The 25,321-nt window shown below is 40.0% G+C and overlaps 1 non-coding gene across 1 annotated transcript; it reads left to right on the top strand.

Moving 5' to 3' along the window:
• Window positions 1-24,769: 24,769 nt before the first annotated feature.
• LOC114424864 lies at window positions 24,770-24,876 on the top strand. The gene has a single exon (XR_003669154.1). It is a non-coding gene; the product is annotated as a small nucleolar RNA R71 (small nucleolar RNA).
• Window positions 24,877-25,321: the final 445 nt, after the last annotated feature.

Genomic DNA, 25,321 nt, shown 5'->3' with positions numbered 1-25,321 from the left:
CAATGCTGATCTCCCCCCTACAGAAGTATCGGTTGGTCAGTGTCATCCTGACATAGTTAAGTATGCATATGGTTCAACTGATTTTTGATGACATCTTCTATTTGTAGGGATCGCGCCCACAAGACACCCAGTGGACCCGGAGGAGCCCAACAGGGCCCTAGGGTTTCCAGCTCTGGTTACGGGCCTCTATCAGTCCTACAGGGTGTCCGTCCCCCCCAGCAAGGTCATGCCATCGTGACATATGTAAGTATGCACTTCTCTCAACTAATTTCTGATGTCATCTATTATTTGCAGGGGTCACGCCCGCAAGACACCCAGTGGACCCAGAGAAGTCCAACAGGGTCCTAGGGTCTCTAGCTCTGATTATGGGCCTCTGTCAGTTCTACGAAGTGCTTGTCGCTCCCAGCAAAGTCATCAGGCCCCCCACTAACCGAACTTTCATCAAGAAGTACTGCACCCCCAAGCAGGTGCAGGGCGTGACACCACAGCAGCCCGAGGTTGGCCGGCAGCGAGCAATAGGCGCACCGCCTCCACCTCTAGAGTTCACCTCTGTTCATCCACAAAAAGGTTAGAGTGTTGCCTACGACACATGGCCGACCAATAGGCGACCAAGTCCAAAGCCAAAGGTAAGCAAAGTACTAGGTCCGTGACCGACAAGTCATCACGCGTCCAGCTCAAGACGTTAAAGAAGCGCTACTAGGAGGCAACCTAGTACCTTTTAAATTTTTGCTTGTTATTTGATCACCTTTGTTTCTCATGTCATAGTAGGACACACCTAGTTGCTCATGATACTAGGAATTTAAATAAAACAAGCACAAGCTCGTAAGGTAGTCATACCTCACAAAATATATGTGTGTGTTTAGGTAGTGAAAATACCTTAGATATGCATGTATGTAGCAAAAAGATACCTCATAAAAAATATATATTTATGTTTAGGTAGTGAAAATACCTTAGATATGCATGTATATAGCAAAAATACCTCACAAAATATGTATATGTATGTTTAGGTAGCAAGATACCTTGGATATGCATGTATATAGCAAAAATACCTCACAAAAATATACACATGTTTAGGTAGCAAAATACCTCATGAAAGAAAAAAGAACAAAAACAAACAAGAACAAAAAATATACCTTTCGGCTGAAAAGCCAACATGCTTTTAAAAAGAGATGACTTCCAGCTTTTCTTTAAAAAAAAATTCACTGGTCATAACCAGTTTTTGAACAAAAATGTGTATACACCTGAAGGGTGAATGCTGTGAAATTTTCCCGAACGTCCAAAATGGACTCGGATGAATGCATGAATTGATAAAAGAACATATTTTTGAAACACTTGGTTGACTTAAATAGGGAAATGAATCCTGAGCCCTAGTGTCACATGACCATAAAAACTTGATACTTGAGTGTCCACATAGGTGCATGCATGACCAGTTTTGCATAAAATTTCCTAATCGTCATCATTTCATGTGTGTCATGGAAATAATGTGGGGCATCCCCTTTATCCCCGAACCGCTGGCCAAACCCTGACATATATCATGTCCAGTCGTTCTACAAGCCTTGAGCCAAAATCCCAACTTACCATAAACCTTGACCCAGGGTGAGAATGTCAATCCTTGCCCTCAGAAGAAAACAAAGAAGGCAAATTCCCAAACAAAGAGTGAGAGAAAGCAACAAAGAAGGAAAATTCCCAATCAAAAGAGTGGGAGAAAACAAAAAGAGAAAATTCCCAATCAAAGAGTGGGAGAAAGCAAAAAAAGGAAAGAAAATTCCAGAGCAAAGATCAAAAGAAAACAGAAGAAATATGCAGAAAGGTCTTTGGACTAGACAATATCTGAACAATACAGAATTGTCACCAAGTAAACAAAAAAGGAAAGGAAATCACGACCTAAAGTGGTCCTCTCCCTTTGATTGCCAACCAAAATCCTGTGCGTCGGTGACTTGTTCACCTCACACTAAACAAAAACAGAAAAGGAAAAGGCCAAGAACACTCAAAGCCAAATTTCCCACAAAAAAAAAAACAAACCATTCCCACGAAAAAGTCCTATTGATCCATGATCATGCATGTAATCTTTGATTTGATAGGAAATAATTTGCAAAATCAAGTCATGACATATCTATGGCTCGGAATTAGGATGAAACACTTACCTGTGTGAGGTTGATACACTTTGAGTGATTTTCTTCTATTTTTGTTGAACCCAGTGTTTCCTCTAAATGGTCATTTAGAAACGAAATGCTAATGTCCAAAATCTCATTTATGGTTATGAGAAAATTTCATCAGCATACTCTCCTTCCCTGGTAAACACACTATTTTTCATCCGAAAAGCATATGTTGCTCTGATCAATTGGAAGTTTTGTCTCTTTACTAAAGCATGTTCGCATTTTTAGTGAAGAAAACACCGAGACTATTTTAGTCTCACAAGTTATCCAGAACTACATAGGTCTGAGTTCCTTATTGAGGATACGTAGGAGCAAGAGCCTCACTTTTGTCGGTCGCCCCACAATCTCTGTCATACTGACCCTGAGGTCATGATGACATGCGGAGACAAATTATGGTCATTCTGCACACCTTTTCGCCATTCAGAGACAATCGTGTCCGATGGCACGCAGAGACAAATTATGGTCATTATGCACCTTTTGTCATCCAGAGGCGGTGTTCCCGATGACATGCGGAGACAAATTATGGTCATTGCGCACACCTTTTCGCCATTCGGAGACAATCGTATCCAATGGCACACAGAGACAAATTATGGTCATTCTGCGCCCTTTTGTCATCCAGAGGCGGCGAGCCCGATGACATGCGGAGACAAATTATGGTCATTCCGCACACCTTTTCGCCATTCGGAGACAATCGTGTCCAATGGCATGCAGAGACAAATTATGGTCATTCTGCCCTTTTGTCATTCAGAGGCAGTGAGCCCGATGACATGCAGAGTCAAATTATGGTCATTTCGCACGCCTTTCCGCCATTCGGGGGCAATCGTGTCCGATGGCACGCAGAGACAAATTATGGTCATTCTACGCCTTTTGTCATCCCGAGGCGGCGAGCCCGAGGACATGTGAAGACAAATTATGGTCATTCCGCACACCTTTTCGCCATTCGGAGACAATCGTGTCTAATGGCATGCAGAGACAAATTATGGTCATTCTACGCCTTTTGTCATCCAGAGGCGGCAAGCCCGATGACATGCGGAGACAAATTATGGTCATTCCGCACACCTTTTCGCCATTCGGAGACAATCGTGTCCGATAACACCCAGAGACAAATTATGTTCATTCTGCGCCTTTTGTCATACAGAGGCAGCGAGCTCGATGACATGCTGAGACAAATTATGGTCATTCCGCACACCTTTTCGCCATTCGGGGACAATCGTGTCCGATTGCACGCAGAGACAAATTATGGTTATTTTGCGCCTTTTGTCATCCTGAGGCAGTGAGCCCGAAGACATGCGGAGACAAATTATGGTCATTCCGCGCACCTTTTCCTCATCCGGAGACGATCGTGTCCGATGGCACGCAAAGACAAATTATGGTCATTCTGCGCCTTTTCTAGAGACAATCGTGTCCGATGGCACGCAGAGACAAATTATGGTCATTCTGCGCCTTGTGTCAACCGAGTGGAACAAATTCGGTAGTATCAGGATGATGTTGGTCGTTTGGTGCTGATCATTTTCAAAATTTTTGCAGGTTCCGTTGGTGGGGATATTGACCGGCCGAATGATTTTTCGCTCGAACGAAATTAGTGTCTTACCTTTACTTCCCTTTTATCTCCAATAAAAGACAAGTAAAAAGGGGCAACTGTCATACCCTAATTTCGTCCAGGGACCATTGTTTGGTGGCATGCAACCTTTGCTTGACCGCTTCAAGGTACTTGACACCCATCGTTAGGAAATCCGTGGAGTTCAACGACATGTCAGGAGTCGAAAGGAAACATTGTTGTGCAATCCGTAAAGTTCCGCAACATTCCAGAAGTCAAAGAAGGGATTGTTGCACAATCCGTAAGGTTTCGCGACATTACGGAAAGAAAACAAGTATCGTTATGTAATCCATAAAGTTTCGTAACGTTACGGAAAAAGAATCAGCAGAAAAAGCAAAAGGGGGTCTATTTAGTAAAATGGGGGGTGCAAATAGCAATTTGCAAATCTGGGACAACCTAGCTCGCCTGGGCGAGCTGGGCGGCAACCACCTCCCCCATTTTGTTAAAAAATGACTTTCGGGGCTTCTAGGACTTCCGTAATGCTTCCGTAAAATTCTCATAACCTATAATAAGCATATTTCACCTAATATGACTGAGAAGGAAGAGAAAAAAAAAAAAGTCAAGTCCTATATGCTTCCGTAACTTTTTCGTAAATTTCGAAAGAAGGGGATGAACTTATCAAAATGGGGGGATGCAAATAGAAATTTTCAAAATTTTGAATTTGTGCCTTCCAGAGCATTTTCGATGCAGGGTTGCTTCTGGAGTAAGCAACCCAGCTCGCCTAGGCGAGCTGGGCGGTAACCTCCTCCCCCTTTTTCCTATAAATAGGTGAAAGATGGTTGTTCCAATGATCCCTAAGCCCCCTGGCTATGCATTTCAGCTGTTTTTGGTGAAAAAAATTGTTTTCGTGAAGAAAATCCAAGCCGAGGTGCTTCCGTAACGCTTCCGAGATGTTTCAGTGAGCAAATCCGTGAAGGTTTTCCGTCGTTCCTCACCGTTCTTCATCGTTCTTCGTCGTTCTTCGGTCTTCAACCTGTAAGTTCCCGAAATTGAACCTTTCAATTCATTCTATGTACCCTTAGTGGTCCCCACTTGTTTCGCGTGCTTTTATTTTTATTTCATTTACTTTTTGTACCTCCTTTTGACGTGCTTTAGTAATTTATTTAAGTCATTTCCTCGCCTAATCAAAAATAAAATAAATTTCCACCGATCATTTGAATTGTAACATCTTTTAATTTCTGTTAAAATGAAATCCGATCGTTCTGTCATGCCATAACCACGTTTAAAACAAAAAAAGAGGCAAAATAATAATATAATAATAAAAAAATACATTTTAATAAAATAATCAAAAAAGTCAATAGGACGTTTTTCTTTGGGATTTTTCTTTCTTAACCGAATTGACTAATAACCAAAGTGAAACTAAGGCTAAAATCAATTCATAAATCAAGCTTTTGTCATCACCTAAAAAGCCATTTTTAAGGTCCAACACCTTGAAATGGTCTTTTCTGGTTTTATTGGTTAAACGTGGATTTTTAAAGCCTAAAATAAACACGTAGCTTTCTCACCTCTTTCAAAAAACCAAGAGATCATTAATGGTCCAATGCCTTAATGTTTTCTCCCCTTTAAAAAGAATCGAAAGATCGTTTAATGGTCCAACGCCTTAAATGACCTTTCATTCAATCAAAATATATCTTGCAAAAAAAAGATAAAAACAACTTAACCAACGGTCAGTTCTCAAAGAACTACGTAGGTCTGATTTCCTTATCACAATTGAGAAATACATAGGAGCAAAGGAAACACCCTTGTCGACCACAAAAAGATAAAAAATACAAAAAGCATAAAAAGACATAAAAACGTAAAAAGGGAAAATAAAACAAATTGAAGTCATGTTTGCACACTTGATTAAAGGCTGTCGTCCCTTTTGACGGACGCGTGGGGTGCTAATACCTTCCCCATGCGTAAATACAACTCCCGAACCTTTCCCACTTAAAGTTGTAGACCATGCCTTTTTCCGGTTTTTCTGACGTTTTCCTCGAATAAACGCCGGTGGTGACTCCGCGCGTTTTCCTTCCTTGGAAGAGGCACCCGTGAGCCCTCGCGTCGCCCTCCCGCTGAAGGGTAGGTTGCGACACCGTGCAATATGCGCGAGATCAGTGCGCTAAGCACAGCAGGTGCCTTCAGCTAGGCTAAGCTCGAGACTGGCGCAATGCCCAATTTCACTTACTCGCACTAAGCGCGAGGGTGGCGCTAAGCGCAACATCGCGATTTTAGAGCCTATTTAAAGCCTCTCTTGTGCAGAATTAGGGTACCACCTTTATGACACTTTTATGACAACTTCTACAGACGGCCAGGGCATAGAATTCTTGAGCAGCCACAGGCCTATTTGGGGAAAAGAGCCCTAGAAGCAGAGAAGAGGAGCAGCTTGTGCATTGAAGCCTAGGTTTTGTCATTTGAGAGAGATTATTAAGTAGAAAGTGAGTGTGAGATGCTGAGAAGAGGAGGAGGAATCCCCCTTCTTGTGTAAGGAACTATCATTCTTTGCTTTTAATCTCATTTATTATTAGGGTTTCTTTGTAATGGCTGGCTAAAAACCCTAGTTGGGGATTTCTAATGAACAACTGATGTAAATACCTAATATCTAATTGACTATGTTTTTTGTGTTCAATGCTTCCTTCAATGCTTTATGTTTGTATGCTTTTGGTCTGATTACCCATTTGTATGCACAGTTAGGTGACTTTAGCATTGGAAAATGTACTATTTCTTTAGAACTTGATTAAAGCAGGATTGAAACTTAGCCTTTCATGAGGGATCTGCGGGTTAAGTTTTGGTTTTAATTATGCTGTTACAATAATGTTGTTTAGTTTAAGCCTAGTCTTACATGAGGGATCTGCGGATGAAGCTTAGGCTAAATTAGGCTAAACTTTAGTAAGCTACTTGAGCTGAGTCTAGTCTTACATGAGGGATCTGCAGATGAAACTCAGTTTAAGTTGGTCTAAACCTAAGAGGGTTGTCTAAATTGGGTGTAGTCTTAAATGAGGGATCTGCGGATGAAGCTTGGATATTCAGCCTGACGAGGGATCGAGGGTTTAGTAATTTAGGCTACAACATTGAACACAAGAACACGATTGATTAGAGAAATATATTTCTATGCATCAACTTGTTTGTTAGAAAGACCCAACATATCTACTTACTGCTGTCATTTTATTTACCTTTCATTTGATAGTTTTTAGCATACAAGTTTAGTTTAAATTCTGTTTGAATTTATCACTTATACATGTTCTCTCAACAATGCTTCGATTATGAACTTAATTCAGGCTAACATTAGTTCCCTGTGTTCGATACTCGGATTCATCTGTTTTTATTTTAAATACTTGACGACCCAGTGCGCTTTCGGGTAAGAAAACTCCCCATTGAAAATTTCCTTGAGACATAAATGCACAAAAAGTAACTGCAGCGGGGAGACATCAAAGTATTTATGGCATTGTTGCCAGGGGACTAAACTAATAGTAGAGTTTAGTTCAATTTGCAGCATTGCTTTAATTTTGCTTTTTCAATTTTTTGATTCTTTTGACTAACATAGTAGTTTTAGTACATTCATTATTCTTTTGAACTGGATAACTGTTGTACTGTTCTTGTATGCAAAGAAGATCTTCCGTAGGTGATTTGATTCACATTGATTTGGAGATTAACGCCACTTGTAGAAGGCGTAATCAAGAGAAAATTAGTAAATTTTTGTAGGACTTAAAGGCAGCAGCAATTCCAGAGGAAGAACCTCAATCTTATGAGGCATCTTCTAGTTTTCATATTGCAAAACATTCTCATTTAGATCCTAGTGAAGAATATATCATGGCTAAAGAGCCAAGAAGAGTTACTCTGGAAGATTATTCAAGTTCTAATGTGCCACAATTTTTCACCAGCATTGCACAACCAGAAGTTCAAGCACAAACCATTACTTATCCACCATCATTGATTCAGTTGATCCAGAATAATTTGTTTCATGGATTACCAAATGAAGACCCAAATGCACACTTAGCCACTTACATAGAAATATGGAATACTATTAGGTTGGATGGAGTGCCTGAAGATGCAATCCGACTGAGCTTGTTTTCATTTTCTTTATCGGCAGAAGCCAAGAGGTGGCTTCATTCATTCAAAGGTAATAGTCTTAAGACATGGGATGAAGTAGTGGAGAAATTTTTGAAGAAATATTTCCCTAAGTCTAAGACTGCAGAAGGCAAAGCTGCCATCTCTTCTTTTCATCAATTTCCCTATGAATCTTTGAGTGAGGCCTTGGAAAGATTCCATGGTTTATTGAGAAAGACTCCCACTCATGGATTCTTAGGACCAATACAGCTCAATATCTTTATAGATAGGTTAAGACCGCAGTCCAAACAGCTATTAGACACTTCTATAAGTGGGAAAATCAAATTGAAGACCTCTGAAGAAGCCATGGATCTCATTGAAAATATGGCTGCAAGTGACATTGCTATTTTGAGAGATAGAGCTCACATTCCCACCAAAAAGAGTTTATTGGAGTTAACCTCCCAAGATGCATTGTTAGCACAAAACAAATTGTTGTCTAAGCAACTGGAAACCTTGACTAAAACACTAAGTAAGTTGTCAACTCAAATTCATTCTGCACATACTTCACATGCTTCTATTTTGAAGGTTGTAGGATGTACCATCTGTGGAAGAGCTCATGAATCTGGATGTTGTATTCCTATTGAAGAACACCCCACTCATGAAGTCAATTACATGGGAAATCAGCCCAAGAACAATTTCAATGTAGGAAGATTTTCTGGATTCCAACATGGCCAACAATATAATCAACAACAGGGACAATGGAGGAACCACCCTAGAAATCAGTTCAACAGAGATCAAGGTGGACCATCCATAAGGCCACAACAACAAGGGCCTAGTCTTTATGATCGCACAACAAAGTTGGAAGAGACTCTAACTCAGTTTATGCAGGTTTCTATGTCCAATCAAAAAAGCACAGAGTCCGCCATAAAGAATCTTGAGGTCCAAGTGGGATAGCTTGCAAAGCAATTGGAAGATAGATCATTAAGCAGTTTTACAGCTAATACAGAGAAAAATCCCAAGGAGGAATGTAAAGCTGTGATGACTAGAAGTAGAATGGCCATCTAAAGAGATGATAGTGAAGCTGGAAAGAAGATGGAGGAACATAAACAACAGCTGGAACCTAAGCCAACACTTGAACCTGTTTCTGACTTTGTAGAACTTGAAGAGATTAATGAGGAGACTGAAGATGACAAGGAAGAAAAGAGAAAGAAAAAGAAAGAATAAAAGAGGAAGAAAAAGAAAAAGAAAAAAAAGTTGAAAAATGAAAAACAAAAAGAGAAAGTTGTTGATGATGAGATGAGGAAAGGCAAGAGTGAGGCAAACATTGACAAGAAGAAGGTACTACTCCAAATGAAGGCAAGGAAGTACCTTATCCTTTGGTACCTTCCCGGAAAGAGAAAGAAAGACATTTGGCTAGATTTCTTGATATCTTCAAGAAACTGGAAATTACTTTACCCTTTGGAGAATCACTTCAACAGATGCCACTCTATGCCAAATTTTTAAAAGATATGCTGACAAAGAAGAATCGGTACATCCACAGTGACAGAATTATGGTGGAAGGCAATTGTAGTGTTATGATTCAACGCATTCTTCCACCTAAGCACAAAGATTCTGGAGTTGTCACGATACCGTGTTCCATTGGCGAGGTTGCTGTAGGAAAAGCTCTCATAGACTTGGGATCTAGTATCAACTTAATGCCTCTTTCCATGTGCCGGGGACTTGGGGAGATAGAGATAATACCTACACGCATGACCCTCCAGTTAGCTGATCGCTCCATCACAAGACCAAATGGAGTGATTGAAGATGTTTTTGTGAAGGTGAAACACCTTATATTCCCAACTGATTTTGTTGCGATAGACATAAAAAAGGATGCTGATATTCCTCTCATTCTTGGTCGCCCATTCATGTCTACTGCAAGTTGTGTAGTACATATGGGAAAGAAGATGTTGCAAATGGGCATAGAAGATCAGAAAATCAGCTTTGATTTATTTCATGAAGATAAATAGCCACCTGACCGGAATGTCTGTTTTAAAGTTCATGTGATGGAGGAAAGAAGACCTGAGAAGAAGGTCCTTGAAGTGGGAACATTATGGGATCCTGGATAACAGGATGATGCGTCAAGCTAATGACGTTAAAGAAGGGCTTACTGGGAGGCAACCCAACTTTTCTTTCCCTTCTCTATCTTCATTTTTATTTCTTTCATGTAGTTAGGACATCTTGCTTGTGATTGTGATTGATTTTAGCTTGTTTAGTAATGAACAAAAAGGGTCGTTAAAATTATGTGTGAAGAGATAAGCAGAAAATGACTCAGAAAATTTTCAGTTTGCTTATTCGCTAAGTGCAAACTTTGCGCTAAGCGCCATCTCTTCACACGCTAAGCTGAGCTTGCTTGCGCTAGGCACAAAGACCCCTGATTGATTGGCTAAATGGTTCAGCTAAGAACACATCGCTGTGCTAAGCCCAAAATCTTCACTGTAAGTTGCACTTTAAGCAGTGGGCTTAGCGTGGATGGTGCACTAAGCGCCACTTCCTCTCTGTGAAAATTTATTATAGTTGCGCTAAGCAACCCATCATGTGCTAAGCCCCAGATTCATTCTGTAAGATGAGCTATCAAGCTAGGCTTAGCAGGGAAGGATGCACTAAGCGCCAACATCATTTTGTTTTAAAGTCATTGGAAGTGCGCTTAGCGCATGTAGTGGCGCTAAGCCTGAATCACTCACTGTAAGTTGAAGCTTGATGTATGCTAAGCCTCGCATCTCAGGCTAAGCACATGTTGCGGAAAGAATTTTGGTGTTGCAGAAAGTGCTAATCCCCGCTGCTACGCTAAGCCCCAAATGCTTACTAGAAGTTACAACTTCGAGTTGGGCTTAGCGCGAGGCTAGGCTAAGCGCCAGTGTTTTAAACTCAAATGTCATGTTGGCACGCTAAGCGCAGCTGCGCGCTAAGCGCACCATACAAATTTCAACTTTTAAAAAGTAGAGGCAGAGGCACTTGGGTTGCTACCTTGGCACCCAAACCTCTGCACTCTCTCATCTCTGAGCATATTTCTGTTTCTACTATGTGCTTATCAGCCCCTCTGCATCCCTTGCTTCTTCACACTCTGCATTACATAATCCAAGTAACTCTCTTGATTTCTTTTGCTTTGTATTTCATTCTTCACACCTTATGATGGAAGCTTGCTTGTGGAGCTTCTATGGAGGCTGGATCTTTGAGCTTCAATGAGGTCCTTCAATGGTGATTTTTCACCATGGAGATGCAGCGGAAGACAAAGGAGAAAAGGTGAGAGGAGGCGCCATCCACTAGGGAATAAGCCATGGAAGAAGGAGCTTCACCATCAAGATGAGCCTTGGATAAGAAGCTTGGAGAGAATGCTTCAATGGAGGAAAAGAAAGAGGGAGAGAAAGAGAGAGGGGGGAGCACGAAATTGAAGGAATAAAAGAGGTAGATAATTGGAACTTTGAAGTATGTCTCACAAGACTCTCATTCATCAAAGTTACAACAAGTGTTACACATGCTTCTATTTATAGACTAGGTAGCTTCCTTGAGAAGCTTTCTTGAGAAAACTTCCTTGAGAAGCTTCTTAGAGAAAACTTCCTTGAGAAGCTAGAGCTTAGCTACATACACCCCTCTCATAACTAAGCTCACCTCCTTGAGAAGCTTCCTTAAGAAGATTCCTAAGGAAGCTAGAGCTTAGCTACACATACCTCTCTAATAGCTAAGCTCACCTCCTTGAGATGAGAAGCTAGAACTTAGCTACACACCCCCTATAATAGATAAGCTCACCCCCATGACAAAAAACATGAAAATACAAAAAAAAGTCCTTACTACAAAGACTACTCAAAATGGCCCGAAATACAAGGCTAAAACCTTATACTACTAGAATGGCCAAAATACAAGGCCCAAACGAAGAAAAAACCTATTCTAATATTTACAAAGATAAGAGGGCTCATACTTAGCCCATGGGCTCGAAATCTACCCTAAGGCTCATGAGAACCCTAGGGCCTTCCCTTGGATCTCTAGCCCAATCTACTTGGAGTCTTCTACCCAATGCCCTTGCGGGATAGGATTGCATCATTCCCTCCACCTTGGAAAGGATTTGACCTCAAATCCCGAGGTTCTTCATACTCTGGGCTCCTTCCCTCAACACCTGTAAAAAGAACAAAAACATATGTATTAGTGGTGTTTGGTATGTTGAAGTAAGGTAAGGTCTGAAAACCCATTTCCTGGGCATCTTCCCATGAAGGAACATGGTTTCTCACCAACTCAATGAGTGTTGCTACAAGTATAGAAAAATATGGGACAAACCTTTTGTAAAAGTTTGTTATGTCATGGAAGCCCCAAATTTTTCTTATACTTGGTGGAGTGGGCCACTCAGGAATGACCTTTATTCTCTTAGGGTTCATGGGAACCCCTTGATCACTATTTGAAAAATTAAGAAAAGTAACGCAATAAAACATACATTTTTTCTATATTTTCATATTGATTATTCCTACCAAAAAGTATGACAAACCTAAGGTATCCCATATGAGTACCTAAGTTTGTATTGAAACTAAAAATAAGAACAAACCTACCTAATGGATCCCTATGTACACACACCATGAAGATGTTAGGTGTACGAGTGATTTTACAAAAGAGGGTTGCACCACTCAAAACATTCATCATACCATCCCCAACTACTATAGGAGGCATGTTTTTCTCTTTTCATTTCTTTCATTATTTTTCTTCTTTCTTCCTCTCTTATTTTCTTTTTTTCATCTTGATTTATTTCTTCCACTCTTTTTTTTTCCTTTTTCTTTTCTCTCTTGTTTTTATTTCCATAACTTGAGGGAACTCAACTCATCTTAGATTCTAGACAAAGGGTCTTTATGACTAGTACCCTCGCCATTAACACTAGATGAATGATGACTCATGTTGGTTCCTAAGTTATGGTTCTATCTTGTTAGAGGTTTGAAAACAAAAGGTAAAAGAAACTATGGTTGAAACTAGCCAAATAAACACTAAAAGAGGTGTGAAAGATAAGGTAAACAACTAATTGGTAAAAGGAAAGCTATCTAGGCGGTTTGTCAAGAAATGAAAACTAGGCGAATCCTAAGAGTGTTTGGATGACCACATTCAAGGTTCCCAACAAAACACTCACTATCCTAAGGAAAAATTGCCAAAAATTATTATACACAAATGGAAGTTTGGTAACCTATTGGAGGCTCTCGACACACTTCCAATGAAAGGCCTTTTAGTTACAAAACTTGAAAGCAATGAAGGTAAGTGAATTGCAAATTACAAAATTACAAAATGGTCCTCAATTTTGGTGGGTGTTCTCTCTTTGGTGATTCACTCAATTTGGAATTCTTCTTAGTCCAATAGCTCTTAAGGTGGTTGGCCCTTTTTTCTTGACTCAAATTCTTCAAGGGATGGCACCAATCCTCTTTCCAATTCCCTATATGGCAACCCACAAACAAGGAAACAAAGAGACAAACAATAACCAAAGACCAAAAAAAAATGAAACGAAAGCTAAACCAATGGAGTTTTAACAAGACAATTTTTCAAGGATTATTTAACAATTAAAGCAATGAAAAGGACATAGAAGCAAGCTAGGACTCAAAGAGAAACTTAGAATGGCTCTAGAGTAGAGTAAAAAAACTGAAAAAAAAGACTCAAAAAAACCTCTAGCTATGGCACTTGTCTTCACACTAATTTTCAATTGAAATTTCGGAACTAAGATTGGTATAACATAGGCACCAATTATAGAATAAATTTTGAGCCAAAACAACAAGCACACTTCCCTTTCATTTTTTTTTTCCTGAATACTGATTTTCCTGCCAACTTGTGTGATTTTTCGTATTTTTCCTTTCATCCAAATCACTTGTTTCTTTTTTTCTAACTTTTTTCCAGATGTATATAAAATTCAGTAAAAATTTCAGCTCAAAATTTGAAGTAACAAATTCTCTGTAATTTTTACAAGTTTGTATGTCCAAGCTGCCAGCACCAGCGATTTTGTTTTTTAAGCATGGTATATTGATTGCCTTGGGCTTACTTTCAACCTTCCTATGTATGTTGAACTCACTAGGATTGTTTACCACATTTTTAGGAGTTCAATATTCACTTAGGATCAACATTTCAGCCAGCAATTCAATCACCTAAACTCAAATTCACAATAGGCACAATCATAAGGAAACCTAAAAGTTCAAGAAAAGGTTCACAATCAAAGACTGTCTAAGAATTTTGCATGAACATGTTAAGGGCTAATTAACTTGAAAGATTTGACTCAAATCAAATAATAGGCTAAAAGAATTTGATACACTCATGAGAAAATGAGTTAGACAAAGAAACAAGAAAATAAAATCCAGCACAACATAAGAAATCTTATGTGACAAGTTTCATGACTAGACATGACTTCTATGACAAAACTACAATAGGTGAACAAGTCACTCTAGATTTTTTAGGTTTTATTCTACTTTAATATTTTTTTAAGAATTTTATGGTTTAGGTTTCAGCCACAAAAAATAACAAGACAAAACTCAAAGGAACCTAAATTCAACGCAATCCATGGTTCAAGAACAAGAAATTTGAACCATAGAAAATAAAATCTAGCTTCTATAACTAGTTTAATCGGTGAAAACGCTAAAGAATCATGTTAACAGCATTTAGCACAAGACATTTGAGGAGATACATGGAGAAAAAAATGAAGAAAAAACAATGGAAGAGAAGGTAAAGCAAAAAATTAATGGAGGTTTAAGGAGCACCTACTTGAAGCTCTTGTGCTCTGATTACCACTTGATGGAAACTTGCTTGTGGGGCTTCTATTGAGGCTGGATCTTTGAGCTTCAATGAGGTCCTTTAATGGTGATTTCTCACCATGGAGATGCAGCGGAAGACAAAGGAGAAGTGGTGAGAGGAGGCGCCATCCACTAGGGAATAAGCCATGGAAGAAGGAGCTTCACCACCAAGATGAGCCTTGGATAAGAAGCTTGGAGAGAATGCTTCAATGGAGGAAAAGAAAGAGGGAGAGAAAGAGAGAGGGGGGAGCACGAAATTGAAGGAATAAAAGAGGTAGAGAAGTGGAACTTTGAAGTATGTCTCACAAGACTCTCATTCATCAAAGTTACAACAAGTGTTACACATGCTTCTATTTATAGACTAGGTAGCTTCCTTGAGAAGCTTTCTTGAGAAAACTTCCTTGAGAAGCTTCTTAGAGAAACTTCCTTGAGAAGCTAGAGCTTAGCTACATACACACCTTTCATAACTAAGCTCACCTCCTTGAGAAGCTTCCTTAAGAAGATTCCTAATGAAGCTAGAGCTTAGCTACACATACCTCTCTAATAGCTAAGCTCACCTCCTTGAGATGAGAAGCTAGAACTTAGCTACACACCCCCTATAATAGCTAAGCTCACCCCCATGACAAAAAACATGAAAATACAAAAAAAGTCCTTACTACAAAGACTACTCAAAATGGCCCGAAATACAAGGCTAAAACCTTATACTACTAGAATGGCCAAAATACAAGGCCCAAACGAAGGAAAAACCTATTCTAATATTTACAAAGATAAGAGGGCTCATACTTAGCCCATGGGCTCGAAATCTACCCTAAGGCTCATGAGAACCCTAGGGCCTTCCCTTGGATCTCTAGCCCAATCTACTTGGAGTCTTCTACCCAATGCCCTTGCGGGATAGGATTGCATCACCTTAGGATATAGGATTTATGTTTTCTTATTTAGCATTACTGTTGTGTTAAGTTACTTAGTTAGGGTTAGGTATTTTAGGACCTTAGGTAGTTTAGAAGCCCATTAGGGGCAATGTGGTTAAAAAGGGGGTGAAAACCCCTGAGTATCTTCTGGGATTCACGATGAACGCGCTAAGCATGCCTGCTACGCTTAGCCGGTTCATCACAACTGTTAAATTTTTTTAGATTTCTTATGATCACGCTAAGCAGACCATGTCATGCTAAGCGCATTCATTTTAGCTATTGAACCAAAACGATGTAGACGCTAAGCACACCTGTGCGCTAAGCGTCAACGGTATACTGAGATACCCAGTGTAGTTCAGGCGCTAAGCCCAGCTTGCTGAGCTAAGCACCACTTAGGTTTTGTTTCTTTAACCTTTGTAATAAGGCTAAGCGTGCCTATGCGCTAAGCCTCAGTGTCTCTCTGTTGAGGCTGAGCTAAGTGCCAGCATGTGGTGCTAAGCCTCAGTCCTTTACTGTTTCTAAAAATTGTAGACTTAGGCTAAGCGCCCCTGTGCGCTAAGCCTATTATGCAGAAAAAAATGTTTTTTGTGTCCTCAAGCTAAGCACCAGCTTGCTACGCTTAGCGCTTGTGTTAATTCCATAAGGCGCGCTAAGCGCCAGCATGCTGCACTAAGCACCTAGCTCTATTTTTAGTTTAATTTTTCTATTTTCTTGAGAATAAACATGTGCTAATCTTGTGTGTTTTGTCTTATATTTTGCAGATGACTTCTAGGAAAAGAAAGTCACCATCTACACCCACACAAGTTAGATTTGATAGATCAAGATTTACTTCCCAAGAGGCTTGGGAAAGATATACAGACATTATTGTGCCTAGGAAGCTTCTGCCAGAGAGGAACGTGGTGGTCTATTATACAAAATTTGATGAGTTCAAGGAGGAACTTGAAAGACACCACTGGGACGAGGAGTTGACTGACTTTGGGGATGGCAACATTGATGTTGCCATTGTGAAGGAATTCTACGCCAACCTCTATGACCCCAAGGACAAATCACCTAAGCAGGTGAGGGTGAGGTCATCAGATTAAATTTGATGAGGATACGCTTAATACTTTCTTGAAAACCCCTATTATTGTGGAAGAGGGGGAATCACTCTGTGCTTATTCCAAATTTGCACTCCTGAGGCCTGATCCTCAGGAGTTAGCTGCTAAGCTCTGTATCCCGGGGAGGGGATTCAAGCTTAATGCTGATGGGTAGCCCCTGAAGATTTTGAGCAAGAACATGACCACCTTAGCTCAGACATGGAGTGTTCTTTCCTTCTCTAACTTGATTCCCACCTCCCATACTTCTGATGTCACTCTTGACAAGGCCAGACTCATTTATGGCATTATTATGAAGATGGATTTGAATGTGGGATACCTCATTTCCCACTAGATATCCCTCACTGCTGAGCATGAAACATCCAGACTTGGATTTCTGACCTTAATTATAGCTTTATGTAAGGCTAGGGGAGTTCAGTCTGACTTTAGATCCTTGGAGAGCCTGAGTCCTCCCATTAATTTGGCTTACATTAAGAAGAAATGTTGGACTCTGGATGATCCAACAATAACTTTTTAGAGGACCCAGGAAAGCCAGAGGGAAGAGACCTGAGGCCCCTTCCACTTCAGCATTAGAGGCACCATGATCGAGGCCGTACCCGAATCAAATAAACATGAAAATACAGTAACTAGGAAGTGATCCTAGGTCGTTTCCCAACGATCAATGATAAACCAAATGTTCATAATATACTTGCAGTAGTAACGATTGGGGGGGTTTGTTTGTTTTGTGATTTAAGGAGCAGAACAAGTAAATTGGAATACGAAACTAATGATATTAAAAATGGGTTGTTTCCTCTGATTCAGAAGCCATTCTCTTATCCTGGGTTATGGAGAATTTGTCACTAACAGTTAACCACTTAGTCCAACCCTATTTCAATTTACTAAGCGAAAATCAACTTAGGGTTGTCAATACGTGATTAGGCACCACATACACCAGTTAGCCCTTCGTCCATTAAGCATGAACGCAAGTTAGGCTCAGAGGCAATTAATCGAACACGAAGCGTGCACTGATTAATGTTCTTGAATTTGAGTTAACTGGTGAAGGGAAAACTGCCAGGGAACCACATTATAAACGAAACCTCAAAGAGAGTTGGGCTTCATCCTCAAAAGGAAACAACACCAGAATATTTAGCCTTCCATGGATTCAAACAAAAAACGTAAATGAAACGTAAATAAACAGAAACGTAAATGAGACAGAAACGAAAATGAAAACAGAAACGTAAATGAAAGTAGAAGAAGAAACAAGAACGAAATTGTAATTAGAAGCAGGAAATGGAAGATTGCATTACGTGAACAGTAGCATCCAAGCAGAAAAACGTAAAACCCTAAACAAAGCTCTGAATAATGAATGGCATAACAGAATAGCCTTGCACGAATCCCAAGGCTGCTATTTAAAAAAGAGTCACTCAAAGTCACTGGGCCCTATTACAATACTCTGGCCCAAAACGAAATAAACACTAAACCACATAAAATAAAATTGCAAAATTTCCTAATTAGAAATTAACTGAGGTAAGCGCTTCTTTATTTGCCCTCTTCAAGTCCACAACCAAAATCCGGATTAAGCCCAATGTTTCATTAATTCATGAAATTAGATTAAAAACATCAAATTATCTAAATGAGCCCAAATAATAAAACTGCCTAATTAATTGACAATTAAGACCAATCAGTAATTAAATTGGTGCAAAAAGGGTTTAGAAAATAGAAGAAAATGATGGAACATCAAAACCCCCCATACTTAACCTTTTGCACTCCTGGGCAAAATGAAACAAAGAAAAAAATCCACGGATATTCAAAGAGAGACAAACGAAAACATTCACATATTTCTCAATGAACATCAAGGAATGAAAGGAATGGGTAACATCTAACATAAGGAGATCCGAAAAGTCAAGACATTCATGAAAATCATCCAAGCAACCCAATCATGGCAAAATAGTTAATCAGCTCAAGAATGAAAAGTGATAAAGCCTCACAAGATATACACTCTATCTCTCAAGTGTCTAGGCTACTATTTACCCTCAAAGCACCTATGAAAACAAACACCACATAAACTTGGCAAGATTCTAAAATTGACAATCAACCCATAAACACAAGCACATGAGGATCAAAAGGTCTTTTAAGGTTGTAATGGGGCCAAGGACAAGGTATGGAAAAATATGGAATAAGTGGCTGAATCCCAAAGGAATAGAGGAGCAATGGGGAATAAGTGCATATTAAGAAAAAAATAAGAAAATAAAAAGAAGTAAAGATAAAATTTAAACATAAAGAGTAGAACCAAGAGCCTCATCATTCTTTTGTCATTTAAGATCTTATTCACTCAACTTTACTGCTTTTCTTTTTCTTTTTCGAATTTTTATTTATTTTTTTATTTTTTTATTTTTTTTTACTCTGTAGCCTTTGAGAAACAGCATCTCATTCAGCATGTCCAACATTTAACCAATATGCAATGTACATCAAGTATGGCTCAAAATATATCATGAAGCATGGCCAACAAAACATGTTATCCAATGAAATAAAACCCCCTGAACTTATTCCCAAAACAATTCCAAAGCTCCAAAATTCCTTAAGGATATGGTGATATCATGGTTTTTCACTTAAGGCTTGTAGTGAGCTTCAAAACAAGGAAAGGGAAACAAGGCTCAAAATGGCTATCAAAGGAATTAAGTCAAGGTAAGTCCATTTGGCTAGAAGCTTATAAGAACAAAATTGCCTCAATCATTTCCAAATATGCATGTGAATTAGGAAGCATCAACAAGAATCAAGCCAAGGCTATTGTGCAAGCAATCAATGGGGCAAAACACACCAAATGATTATGATGATGGATGGCTCAAATTCTCACAAAGGTAAACTCATCACTTTCAAATTGAGCTTTCAAAACTATCATGACATGTAGAGGAGAATCAAAGATTTCAAGTCACAAAATGTCAAAAACTTTTATTTTCAAAACAATTACCCATTTCTTGAACATATCCTATAATTCAAAGAAAAACATGCAAATTCGTACATGCACACAGAATTGACCCAAAATATTAAACTAGAAATCCGACGAAACTAACAACATTAACAAATTAACACAACTAACAAATTAACAAAACCGACAAAACTAGGAAAACCAAAGAACACTCCCCCCCCCCCCCCCCCATACTTAAACAACACATTGTCCTCAATGTAGCACAATTAAAAGATTAAAACAATTAAACCATCAAATAGAATTGGACAAGTGTAATAAAAGCAAAGAAGGAGATAGGAAAAGAAGAACTACCTAACTCTTGGTGAAGGAAGAGTAGGGTGGAGTAAGGAAGTCTCTTCCACCACTACGTCCACTAAAGAAGGGTTCGTGAGGAATGGCTTAAGTCGATGTCCGTTGACCTTGAAGCTCTTGTTTGTGGAGTCGCTTTTGATCTCAACAAAAGGAAAAACATTAGTAACAACAAAAGGACCAATCCACTTAGACCTCAACTTACCACTCATGAGTCCAAGCCTAGAATTATACAATAGCACTTTTTGGCCAACCATGAAGTCCTTCTTAACTATCATGCTATCATGGAACTTCTTGGTCTTTTCTTTGTAGAACTTGGCATTCTCGTAGGCTTCTAGGCGGATTTCATCTAACTCACTCAGTTGCAACTTTCTTTCCTCACCAGCTTGATCCATAGAGAAGTTGCAAGTCTTCACTGCCCAGCATGCTTTGTGCTCAATTTCCACTGGAAGATGACATGCCTTTCCAAAGACAACCCGATAAGGAGACATTCCTATGGGTGCTTTGTAGGCAGTCCGATGTGCCCAGAGAGCATCATCAAGCCTGGTACTCCAATCTTTCCTGCTTGGCTGCACAATCTTCTCTAAAATTCTCTTGATCTCCCTGTTAGAAATTTCTGCCTGTCCATTAGCCTGGGGGTGGTATGGTGTGGATACCCTGTGTACCACCCTGTACTTTTTAAGCAGGGCATGCATTGTTCTGTTGCAAAAATGGGTTCCTTGATCACTAACAATTGCTTTAGGTACTCCAAACCTGCAAAACAGATTAGACCTGACAAAATCTGCTACAACTTTAGCATCATTAGTTCTAGTGGGCTTCGCTTCCACCCATTTTGAAACATAGTCAACTGCAAGGAGAATGTAAACATAACCAAAAGAGACAGGAAAAGGGCCCATGAAATCTATACCCCAGACATCAAACACCTCACAGAATAGCATAGGTTGCTGAGGCATTTGTTGTCGCCATGCAAGTGTATTTCCTGCTCTTTGACACTGCTCACAAGTACTGCAGATCTTCCACGCATCTTTAAAGATGGTGGGCCAATAAAAACCACAATCAAGCACTTTGCTAGCTGTCCTTTGAACACCCAGATGACCTCCCGGTGCGGAAGAATGGCATAACTGCAGGACTGAGTCAGTCTCATGATTTGGAATGCACCGTCTAATGACCTAATCACTACACAATTTCCACAAGTAGGGGTCATCCCAAATAAAATGCTTAGCATCACTTTTAATTCTATCTTTTTGGGCCTTAGATGCTAAGGGAGGAAAAACAGAAGCAACTAAATAATTGACAATGTTAGCAAACCAAGGAGTAGAAAGAGACTCAGAAATACTATACAATATATACAAATGATCATCCGGGAAATCATCCCGAATGGGTGTATCCGCATCCGTTACATGTTTGATCCGACTCAAATGATCAACAACTAAATTTTGTGCTCCGCTCCTATCACGGATCTCCAAGTCAAACTCTTGGAGCCAGAGCATCCATCGGATCAACCTAGGCTTAGAATCAATCTTCTTCAACAAGTACTTTAGAGCTGCATGGTCAGTATAAACAATAATGCGGGTACCAAGCAAATAAGATCAAAATTTTTCAAGAGCAAAAACTATGGCTAGAAGCTCTTTCTCAGTAGTAGTATAATTCGCTTGGGCAGCATCTAAAGTCCTAGAAGCATAGTATATCACCCTAGGCAATTTATCAATTTTCTGAGCAAGGACAGCCCCCAATGCATAATTTGATGCATCACACATAAGCTCAAAAGGGGCTGTCCAATCGGGTGCCTGGATGATGGGGGTGGTAGTCAGCGCTCTTTTGAGGCAATCAAAAGCCTCTTTGCATCTGTCATTAAAGTCAAACTCCACCTCCTTTTGCAACAAGTTGGAAAGTGGAAGGGCTACTTTGCTAAAATCCCTTATAAAGCATCTGTAGAATCTTGCATGACCAAGAAAAGATCGCACCTCTCGCACACAAGAGGGGTAAGGCAATTGTGAAATAACAGAAATTTTTGCAGGATCTACTTCAATACCCTTATTGGAAATAATGTGGCCTAAAACTATACCTTGCTCAACCATAAAATGACATTTTTCAAAATTTAGAACAAGGTTAGTTTCAATACATCTATTCAAAACTTTTTCCAAACTATCCAAACAACCATCAAAAGAGGATCCATACACAGTGAAATCATCCATAAACACCTCTATGCAATTTTCTAAGAAATCACTGAAAATACTAATCATGCACCACTGGAAGGTACCAAGGGCATTGCACAGGCTGAAAGGCATCCTCCTATAGGCAAAAGTGCCGAAGGGGCAGGTGAATGTGGTCTTTTCTTGATCCTCAGGAGCAATAGCAATTTGCATATAACCAGAAAAACCATCAAGGAAACAGTAGTGAGATTTACCTGCCAGGCGCTCAAGCATCTGGTCAATGAATGGCAGGGGAAAATGGTCCTTTTTGGTAACTTGGTTCAGCCTCCTATAGTCAATGCAGACTCTCCAACTGTTCTGCACCCGAGTAGGAATCAACTCCTCCTTCTAATTTTTTATCACTGTGAGGCCGGTCTTCCTTGGGACTACCTGGACGGGACTCACCCATTGGCTGTCAGAGATAGGATAAATGATTCCAGCTTGCAAAAGCTTGGTTATCTCCTTCTTCACTACATCAAGAATCACCGGGTTGAGTCTTCTCTGTGGCTGTCTTACTGGTTTAGCTCCATCCTCTAAATTTATTCGATGCATACATGTGGATGGGCTAATACTAGGAATGTCCGCCAGGGTCCAGCCTATAGCCTTCTTATGCTTCTTGAGAACAGACAACAACTTCTCCTCTTGCTCATCAGCAAGGGAGGCAGATATAATCACTGGAAAACTTTTGCTATCATCCAAGTAAGCGTATTTTAAATTTGATGGCAGAGGCTTCAATTCTGGTGCGGTTGGCTGGATAGTGGTAGAAGGAGATGGTTTCTCAGCCTGTACCTCATAAAGAAAGTCAGAGGTATGTGTACTTCCTGAAACATGGTTAGTCCTATCTGACTCAATAAAATAAATCTCAAGAGGTAAAATACCACCACCAGACATGCAATTAATATCACTTTCATATTCACTCTCAGCATCAAATTCAGACATATGATCAAGTACAATTTCAGACTCAATGCATGAAGAGTGAGAGGCATGCAGATTAGAGTAAAGATCAGTCATGTATTCATCAACAACATGGTCAATTATTTCAGCACGAAATACAGAAAGATCTTCAGATGGGTATTTCATAGCATCCAGAATATTAAAATGAACAGTTATATCACCAAACTCCATGGATAGTGTGCCTGCATAAACATCTATCTTAGTTCTAGCAGTTTTCATAAAGGGTCTGCCTAGAATGATGGGAACCAATCCTTGAGAAAATCCATCCTCCATATTCAAAATATAAAAATCAACAAGGAAAATCAGTTCACCAACTCTAACTAAGACATCTTCTATGAAACCAACAGGATAGGCAACACTTCTATTAGCTAAATGAATTACCACATCAGTTGACTGCAAGGGACCTAGAGATAGAGAATTAAAAATAGACAAAGGCATAACACTAATAGAAGCTCCTAAATCTAGCATGGCATTGTCGAACTTACTATTCCCTATAATACAAGGTATGCTGAATGTACCTGGATCTTTACATTTTTCAGGAATTTGGGAAACAGATTTACCAATCAATGCGGAGACATTTCTGCCCATGCTAATTTGTTCACTTCCTTTAAGCTTCCTCTTATTAGTGCACAGCTCTTTCAAGAATTTGGCATATCTTGGAATCTGCTTTATTGCATCCAGCAGAGGTATGTTTACCTCTACTTTTCTGAATGTTTCCAAGATCTCTTTCTCTGCCTCTTCCATTTTTTTGTTGGAAACTACTCTTGGAGGGAATGGAAGAGGAGGGATGTGCTGCTTCTGCAAATCAGGATTACCAATGGAAGATTCACCTGCACAGAAATTGTTAGGTAAATTTTTGTCATCACCTTTTTCTGGAGTAGAGTGAAGTTTGGCAGGTTCATTTGCAGATGAGGAAGGTGCTACGGGTTGAGGTCCTTGACACTGCTTTCCCGACCTCAATGAAATGGCACTGACATTTTTGGAATTTTGGACAGCTTGGGAAGGCAGCTTGTCAGAATTCTGGGACTGTTGTTGATTCAATTGTGTAGCCAATTGTCCCATCTGATTGGTTAAGCTCTGAATGGAGGCTCTGGTCTCTTGTTGAAACTGCATGTTCTGCATAGTCATTTGCCTCACAAGTTCTTCGAGGGAAGGTTGTGGAGGGGCCTCAACTGTTGACTGTTTCTGGGGCTGTTGCTGTTGTTGGATTGGTGGAGGAATGTATGGTCTGCTTGGGCCAGCAGCATTTTGGAAGGAAGGAGCAGGCTGCTGTTGTTGTTGCTGAGGGCTAGACCATCTGAGATTAGGGTGATTCCTCCATCCAGGGTTGTATCTGTTGTTGGAGAGGTCATAATTGTTCTGCTGTGGTTGATTTTGCTGCTGAGGTTGAGGAGGTCTATTGTAAATATTTGCAGCATAAGCTTCGGGCTGCTCAATTGCTCCAGGTTGCTGCATGGAAGGGCAAAGGTCTGTATGGTGGTCAGCAGAGGAGCACAAACCACAGACCCTTGCGACAGGTACAGATTTTTGGTTCAAGGCCAGCTGGGTTACCAAGTTCACCAATGCGTCCAGTTTGCCTTCAAGCTTCTTAGTTTCAGATGATGCAGCTGAGTTTGTAGCTACCTCATGCACTCCTCTAATGACTATCGCATAATTTCTGGCGCTAAACTGCTGGGAGTTGGAAGCCATCTTCTCAATTAAATTTTTGGCTTCAGCAGGAGTCATGTCTCCAAGGGCTCCACCACTGGCAGCATCTATCATACTTTTCTCCATATTACTGAGTCTTTCATAAAAATATTGGAGAAGCAGCTGCTTTGAAATCTGATGGTGAGGGCAACTAGCACATAGTTTTTTAAATCTCTCCCAGTATTCATACAGGCTCTCTCCACTGAGTTGTCTAATACCTGAGATATCCTTCCTGATGGTTGTGGTCCTGGAAGCAGGGAAATGTTTTTCTAAGAATACTCTCTTAAGGTCATCCCAGCTCGTGACAGACCTTGGAGCAAGGTAATACAGCCAGTCCTTTGCCACTCCCTCTAAAGAATGAGGAAAAGCCTTCAGAAATATATGATCCTCTTGGACATCTGGGGGTTTCATGGTGGAGCAGACAATATAAAATTCCTTCAAATGTTTGTGCGGGTCTTCACCTGCAAGGCCATGAAACTTTGGAAGCAAATGAATCAATCCAGTTTTAAGAACATATGGGACATCCTCATCAGGGTATTGGATGCACAAGCTTTTGTAGGTGAAATCAGGTGTAGCCATTTCCCTTAGAGTCCTATCACAGGGTGGAGGTTGTGCCATGTTCTCAAAATGTTCAAAATCAGAATGCTCAGAATCAGAATGCTCAAAATTATAATGCTCAAAATCA

This window comes from Glycine soja, chromosome 8 (assembly GCF_004193775.1).
Source record: "Glycine soja cultivar W05 chromosome 8, ASM419377v2, whole genome shotgun sequence".
NCBI lineage: Eukaryota > Viridiplantae > Streptophyta > Magnoliopsida > Fabales > Fabaceae > Glycine > Glycine soja.
This window is presented reverse-complemented; position numbering and strand designations above follow the sequence as displayed.